An 8511-nucleotide genomic window follows, 5' to 3' on the forward strand; every position below is an offset into this window, starting at 1 on the left:
CTACTGATTCATTCTGATGGTTCTTTTTTTTTTTAATATCTTCATTTTATTGAGATATATTCACATACCACGCAGTCATACAAAACAAATCGTATATTCAATTGTTCACAGTACCATTAGATAGTTGTACATTCATCACCTAAATCAATCCCTGACACCTTCATTAGCACACACACAAAAATAACGAGAATAATAATTAAAGTGAAAAAGAGCAATTGAAGTAAAAAAGAATACTGGGTGCCTTTGTCTGTTTGTTTGTTTGTTTCCTTCCCCTATTTTTCTGCTCATCCATCCATAAACTAGACAAAGGGGAGCGTGGTCCTTATGGCTTTCCCAATCCCATTGTCACCCCTCATAAGCAACATTTTTATACAATTGTCTTTGAGATTCATGGGTTCTGGGTTGTAGTTTGATAGTTTCAGGTATCCACCACCAGCTACCCCAACTCTTCAGAACCTAAAAAGGGTTGTCTAAATTGTGTGTAAGAGTGCCCACCAGAGTGACCTCTCGGCTCCTTTTGGAATCTCTCTGCCACTGAAGCCCATTTCATTTCCTTTCACATCCCTCTTTTGGTCAAGAAGATGTTCTCCGTCCCACGATGCTAGGTCCACATTCCTCCCCGGGAGTCATATTCCATGTTGCCAGGGAGATTTTCTCCCCTGGGTGTCTGATCCCACATAGGGGGGAGGGCAGTGATTTCACCTTTCAAGTTGGCTTAGCTAGAGAGAGAGGGCCACATCTGAGCAACGAGGCACTTGGGAGGAGGCTCTTAGGCACAATTATAGGGAGGCCTAGCCTCTCCTCTGCAGCAACCATCTTCCCAAGGGTAAAACCTATGGTAGAGGGCTCAACCCATCAAACCACCAGTCCCCTATGTCCGTGGTCATGTTAGCAACCATCCGATGGTTCTTTTGCCAGCCTTTAGTGGTTTTGTCTGATGCAGGTGGAGGTCAGTCCTCAAACAAAGACCTGAATGGACCTTTCCGTAGATCTGAGGAGCTCTGTCTCTCTCTGTGCAGCTTCCTCTCTTCTGGTCCTCTGAGCCACAAATCCTAGCTACCATAGCCTCCCTGAACTCTGATCTCTGTCTTCTCTACGCAGCAAGACTGCCAGATTCTGTGTGGGTTTTGCCTCCCTGTGCTACAGCCTAGAAACTGCCTTCAGGAAGTAAGAGGTGAGTCATGTGGACAACCTTATTTGTTTCTCTTCTCTCAGGGGTCACAGACGCTGTGCTGCTTGTTATTCAATGTTTTGAATACCATTGTTTCACATGTTTTGTCTTGTTTTCTGGTTGTTTCGGTGGGAGGTTAGACACTCCCTGTTACTCCATCTTGGTAAGAATCTTTATTCATTCTTGAATTAAGTTATTTTTATTGGTCACTTTTTAATTTACTTATATATACTCCTGTGTGTTGGTTTCTATCTATACTGAGCCTAAATTCCTTACAGAAACTACTTAGTTGTACTTAATTTCTTGATTGTTAAATACAACACTAATTGTTTGCAGATCATAGATGTCATTAATAAAAGCTATATCTCAATAGGCCATAGACTTACAAGGTTTCTAGTTAAGACAAATCAAATGATTTAACTGATCATAGTCCAATTCTTATCCTTTATGGGTGCTCCCTCTTCAGCATCCCTAGCAGCAGGCAAAGCACTTATGAAGAGACATACTCTACTTTTTAAGACAGCTTAGTCTATTGTTGGACAGCAAATAATTACCAGAAAATGACTTTATAATGACCTAAATGGTGATTCCTTATAACATTGATTTGGGTTCTTATTGAACTGTTGGTTAAAGTAAATCCAGAGCATCTTTCCTAACAACTCCTGTTAATCCTCATTATATATTACAAATAGGTATTGAATTGAGGGTCTTCTCGGTGCCAGGTTCTGTACTGAGCCTTGGGGTTGCAGAGATGAGGCAAAGGAGGTAATGTCAGGGCTTCATACATCTTTCAGTCTGATGGGGGAGCTCATCCAGCTCCCAATATCAAATAAGCATGCAAATAGGTATAAAATTACAATGTGAGATGTGCCATGAAGAGGCATAGTGCAATGACACTTTATACACGAAGGTTTGACCTGGTCAAATATAGGGAGGATATTCTCAAGGAGGTGTGAATTGAGATCTGAAAGCAAAGTAGGAGATAATTAGGCAAAAGCAGGTGACAGTATCCAAGAAGAGGAAACGGTCTGGGTAAAGGTATGGGGTGGGGGTGGGGAGCAAAAGAGAGCAATAGGTTTTGCATCTAAATGTAGAATTTTCAAATACCCCTTTTAAATTCTGTGCTCACCCAATGAATATATCCAATCTCAAAAATATCACTATGCTATTGGAAACAATTTTCTGATGTTTGGGCCATGCTTGTAGGGAGGCAGATTTAATTTCAATGTATGGAAGCACTTTGGATTACTCTATGGGGTGGTATTTTCCCCATCTCTGGAGGCTGGGGAGGATGCAGATTTTGCGGTTCCTTAAGTATATACATTTGGGGGACCCTTTTAAGAAAAAAATGGCAAATGATGGATACAATTTTAAGCACAAGGCTTGGAAAAGGCCCTTGTAAGTGTGAGGCCCTGAAGCTGAAGTTTGATTAGTTCCAGGGTAAACAAATCTACCTCCTGTCTGGAGGTATTCTCACAAAGACTGAAGGACCACTTGTTGGTAATATCAAAGGATTCCATATGTTGTGTAGAAAGCTCGACCAGATAGACTTCTAAGTTTCCTCCAAACTCAGAGATTTTGTGTTTATGTGACTTAAGTTTGAGAACTGAGATAAGTCAAAGTTCTACTCTTTGCTATACGTGTAGAATGAGTTGTCTGACAGCTGGGCATAGTGTGGCATTTGGGACTGTGTGTGTGGGTATGGTTGTGGTTGTGTATCTTTCAGGTTCTGAATTTAATGAATCTGAAAGTTAAAACACTTAGCTTCAACCCCTGGCCAATTTTTTTCATTCTGTCACTCAAATCTCAGGTTATAGAGCCTGAGATAAAAAGCCTTGGGAATCAAAGTCTGGATTTGATTTCGATGCTGATCAACACATGTACACAGAGAACACCTCAGTCATGGCCCAATGACGACATCTCCTCCCCTGCTACTGACTGTTCAGCTCAACAGCATTCTGCTGGGCATTTGGGGTGCATCATCCCTGCTGCAAGAACAATCAAAGCATACATCGTCCACACCATTATCAGAAGGGAAGGAGTGCATATTACAAATAAATAACCCCTGCTTTCAAAAAACAGAAAACAAACCCTTAGAGTCAATCATGTTCTGAATCTGCAAGCATTATTATAAAAAAGGAATAATACTAACACCAACAAAATAATTAGAGCAGCACTGTGAATGAGCACTTTTGCATTCCCAGAGTAGTTGTCTGGGCAGATAATAAAGCTCATGGTAAACTGTAATTAGAGCTTAGAGGTCGATGAACTACATGGCTAAAGTTCCTGCTATTCTAGTCACCAAAGAGGTAAAATCAGGTGAGGTTAAGTGGTCAGCTGATGGACATCTGGTCATACTCACCAGGAAACTGCTTTTCCAGTTTGTCAGGATTTTTGGAATCTTCCTGGCTCTATATCCCTGCTTGCAGTGCTCAGATCTGGAGCTAACATGTCAATAATGCCAGTTAGTTGCCCCAGGGCTGGGCCCTGCCACATTTGGGCCTGCTCCCTTCTTTTTGGGTTTGGTACAGGACCATCTTGGAGTTCAGTGATAACAGTCCTTGAGCCAAGGAGATTCTACCTGAGCACACCTGCCAGGCATGATGTGGAAACCGGAGCAGTGCTTTCCCAGAGTACTGACTTCAAATGGCTCTTAATTGGCTTACGTTTTTTTCTATTTTAATTTCTAAGAACAGATTGAAAAAACATATTTTTGCTGTTTATGTATTCTTAGAAACTGCCGTCACTTCTAAGAAGAGAAGAAAATTTGGGGACTAGCAAAGAAATAGATAAAATTCTTTTGAAGATATGTAAAGACTTGGGACTTCCCTATCCTGTGTGTCCTCTAGCCCACCCAGACTTCGGGATGACTTTATTTTGTGCCAGGTAAGAACAGAGCTGCAGTATCTCAGGCAAGGGCTCTAGGCCCAATGGTGAATTAGGGAGTTTGCCCTCCCTGGAGCCAGCCTCGGCTGATTAGCAATTTTCCAAACACTGACAGTAACTATTATCCAACCACCAATATGTTGATATAAATCTGCTGCAAATCTCATTATTTATTTTGATCCATGTCGACAATGGGGGGAATGTTGTCTATTACCTGTTAGGCAAAGGTTTATTTCCTTTTATTTATCCTAAAACAATCTTTTCAAATGTGAAGGGCTTTCATTAGGTCTGGTAGGTATTCCGGGGTTTGAAGAAGAAGCTCTTTATGTTCATAATTCTAAAAATATGAGATTCTGTTCCTTTTCATTTTTTTTTCCTGGTCTCATCTGTCCTAATTTCCAAGCCCCTTCTTTCCCTTCAGATTTTCACTGTCTTTCTCATAGCCTTTTCCTTTTCTTTGATGTCTAAGTTATTGAAATCAGAATTTCACACACTCATCCATCTCTCACTGTGGCTTTTGTCCAAGTGTGTCTTAATGGTTACTTTTATGCTTTGTGTGTAAAAACTCTCAGCTTATGCCCCTTTTTTTGGTCTCGGTAGCAAATTGGACTGACATATTTAAGAAAGAGTTGACAATGGCTCCTGGCACAGTTCTTGGATCTCAACTCCATAACTCAGAATCCATCTTCCTTTAGGTGAAATAAGCTTCTCCTTAAATTCTTCTTTATTCTTGCATACATGGAGGATCAGTTTTCTTCTACTTGCCAAGTGCCGTCATTTCTTTCTTTCTCCTCATTGAGTTAACACTTCTTTACCTAGAGAAGCTTAATGTTAGCAATGGTAAGAGAGAGTTGTCCTGAGATATGGAGTTGGTGAGGGGGGCTTTTAGGATAGCTCCAGGAGTACAAGCAGGACACAAATAACAACTCCTCATTGAGATGCCAGATGTCCAGCAACAACAAAGCTCTCAAACACAGCCCAGAGCTAAGCAGTCTATGCAAAAAGCTGATTTTGGAGCCTGTTAAAATCAGATGTCGCAGGTCACACTCTCACTTTACAGACGCTTCGTAACATATGTAAACAAGCTGCTGATCTGATTCCCCAAGCTGCAGCAGACCTGTGCTTAGAGTAACCACCAACCAGAAGGCCTAGCACTCTGGGCAGATGTGCCGACCGCAGCAGGAAGTGCCTCCAGCACCCCACCCAGGCAGCAGAAAAACCTTAAAAGGGCAACACTGTATTGTCAATTACCACATGACTCAATGAGACCAGATAGTAACAGTGCTCCTCAATTGTCAACAATACGTTATGTCAGTTTTGAAAATCTGTACATGGAAGGCTGTGGAAATTTTTCTATTACATTTAGTTAAAATTGTTTGGACATTTAAAAGAGGTTAAGTTTGGTTATTAGAGAGATTCATCTATGCAAAATTGAAGTTTCCCAATTCTGCCGGGTAAATGCTTCTTTCTTTATATGACAGACTAGGTCCTGCTTGGAAGTCATGAAGGCTTCCCTATAATCCTAAACATATAAAAGAAAGGCTCAGAGGGCCAGGCCTTTCCTGTCACTGGCTTACCTCCCAGTGAGGTTAAACAAGCAGCCGCTGAGATTCGCTAACAGTTTTCCAAGGAGATGTTCATCAAACAACTTTTAATTTAAACCACACCCCCTGCAGGGCAGAGTGAATTAATATTTTAATAACTTCTATAATGTTTTTATGAATAATGCAATTATACAGTGTTTTATTTTGTGCATTTGTGGGTTAAAGATAGTAATATGTTTTGTGGAAACATTTAAAAGATACCACAAATTTATAACCCCGTTTTGGCATTTCTCCATGTTTTCATATACCAGGAGCCTCAAAGATGGAAGCAGCCTGGGCGTCTCTCAACCCCTGAAGGTGCTGTGTGCTCAGCCTCACCCTCCTGCGGATCATCTCCTCAGGTTGCATTTCCTGCTTTGCCTACCTTCTGTCTCACATCGTAGCTGCTCATGAAGCTGTTTTATCCGTCTTACAAGATTGTGTGCTTGATCCCCAATGGCCACCCCCATTGTAAATTTTAGTGCCTGGATCAAATCCTCAGGCACTCTACTGTTTTCATTCCTCAACTGAGAAAAGATGCTTAACTACACCTATTCTTTATTTTCTCCTTGTTAAATCATTAGTTTGTTGCACCTGCCTCCAAAGTGACCCTCAAAGCCCTTCCTTATGCAGAAGGAAAGAATACCCAGAATGCCTTGGTAGAGTCTTGTACAGCTTACAGAGGTGGTGGGCTGATAAAAGTTTAACAACTGGTTCTGGGGTGGGGAGCAGTGAGGGGATTCCTAGTGTTTACTGGTCCTAGATGTCACTGACTGCAGAATTGAGAAGAGATGCACACAATTGGCTCTGGCTAGCTGATCAGGCTTTAGAAGGTTCTGGTACACCTGTGGCTTACAGTTCAGGGATGGTGAAAAATGCTATTCTGTAAGGAATGGGTAAACAGCTGAATCCTTCCTCCCTCTCACAAGCCTGTGTTACATATTTACAATGCTATCTCCCTTTCCAGGTTTGCCTCCTTCCAGGCCTCTTCAACTAACTGCACCAGAATGTGACAAACCCTGAGTCATGGATAATGAGTCATAAAAATGGCTCCACTCTGAAGTTTCTTAAAGGATCACTAACATGAGGGCAGTTTGAAACTCTCAGATTGGGTACTGGGTGCAGGTTGACTTTGGGGTTATGCTCATTAAGCCCCAAATTAATGTTTTCCAAGCATTTGCTCAACTTCCTACTTTGCATGCACACGCACACACACACCCCTACACACACACTAACTTCTTAGGCACATGCTGAAGCATCTGTGACTCAGCAATTTTTATCAAAGAGAGGATACTGCGCAATTCCCCCTCCCCCCTGCCCCTGCCTCCCCCCTGCCATCTCCTTTCCCCCAGTTCCATATGGCAGAATGAGCAGACTTCAAACTTCTTTAATCAGGGATTTTGTTTTACGCTTTCTGTGTTCCAACATGATGTTTTGTTCACAAGAGATAGCTGACAAAATATTTGTTATGTTAAATAAATGAACTCTGATTTCTTATAGTATATAAGAAATACTCCTCACCTCCCACCCCCAACAGGTACTCATAAATGGTCATTAAACCTTGCATGAACAAGTTTAAGTCATTTCTGATCCTAACTTTTGTCCTCAGAAGAACTGGTTTTCTTCCCTTAGACAATAAATGTTGACAATAGAGGTATCTGGTCTTCTCTGCCCCTTCCTTGTTGTGACAAGCATGTGTTCACGCATCCCACTCCCTCAACCAAGCTCTTCCCCAAATTACCAGAGTCCTAGAAGCCTTAGTCAGTTATGACCCAAATCTTAGGTTTAGCCATGCTGGTTTCTGACACTCGAGGAGTGGGAAAAATATGAATCTTAATAAATCCACTGAAATGATGATGATAAAAAACACAGACAATAGCAAGCATTAGCTAGGATACGAAGAAATTGGAACTCTCATGCATCGTTGGTGGGAACCACTTCGGAAAACAGTTTGTCATTTTCTTAAAAAGTTAAACATAAACTTACCTTATGACCCAGCAATTACACTGTTAGGTATCTACCCTAGAGAAATGGAAATATAAGCCCTTACAAAGACATGCACGTGAATGATCATAGCAACTTTATTCATAATTGCCCCGAATTGGGAACAATTCAAATGTATATCAGCTAGTGAAATGAAAAAACAAAATATGTTATATGCATACAGTGGAGTACTTGCACCAATAAAAGGCAAAGAAGTACCAATAAATGCTGCAATGTTGAAGAGCCTCAAAAACATTATGCTAAGTGCAAGATGCCAGACAGAAGACCATATACTTATGGTATGATTCTGTTTATATGAAATGTCCGAAAAGACAAATTTTAAAAAGACAAAGAGCAAATTAGTGCTAATTTGGGGTCAAGGGCAGGAACAAGGATAAACTACAAATGGGCATGAGGAACATTTTGGATCGATGGAAATGTTTGCATAACTGTCAATTTACAAAAAAAATCATTAAATTAAACTCTTAAAATGGTTGAATTTTGTGGTATGTAAATTATAGCTCAACAAATAAAGGCCTTTGCTAATTCTATTTAGCTGTTGGCTTTCCTTGCCTGTTTACAAATTTCCTCGGGCCGGGGCTGCATTATCACCTAGTGACCTGTGTCTTTTCCTTTTACTAGTAAGTAAGGGCAGTGGCTTAATATGTTGCTGAAGGAGGCAGGGCCTAGGCCAGACCCAACAAATCCACAGATGCGTTGTCAGAGTTTTCTTCAGCTGCGGGCAGACAGTCACAGAGTCTGCAGGGAAGGAAGGACAAGGCTTACTCCTGTCCTCTACCTACCACCCCGGGCTTTCCCATAGTTGGCCCTGTGAGGGAACCATGCTCCTCTCATATCCACGCTGGGAAAACTCTGTTGCATGCATGG

General features: G+C 41.3%; 1 long non-coding RNA gene across 3 annotated transcripts; it reads left to right on the forward strand.

Moving 5' to 3' along the window:
- The first annotated feature begins 910 nt into the window (after positions 1 to 910).
- On the forward strand, positions 911 to 8152 carry LOC119544405. 3 transcript variants are annotated; one of them, XR_005218828.1, is made up of 4 exons: positions 911 to 1174; positions 3906 to 4057; positions 5913 to 6002; positions 6608 to 8152. It is a non-coding gene; the product is annotated as an uncharacterized LOC119544405 (long non-coding RNA). The 3 variants fall into 3 exon arrangements; XR_005218826.1 differs by having other exon boundaries at positions 5913 to 8152; XR_005218827.1 differs by lacking the exon at positions 911 to 1174 and adding an exon at positions 1235 to 1334 and having other exon boundaries at positions 5913 to 8152.
- Positions 8153 to 8511: the final 359 nt, after the last annotated feature.

Source organism: Choloepus didactylus, chromosome 9, assembly GCF_015220235.1.
Source record: "Choloepus didactylus isolate mChoDid1 chromosome 9, mChoDid1.pri, whole genome shotgun sequence".
NCBI lineage: Eukaryota > Metazoa > Chordata > Mammalia > Pilosa > Megalonychidae > Choloepus > Choloepus didactylus.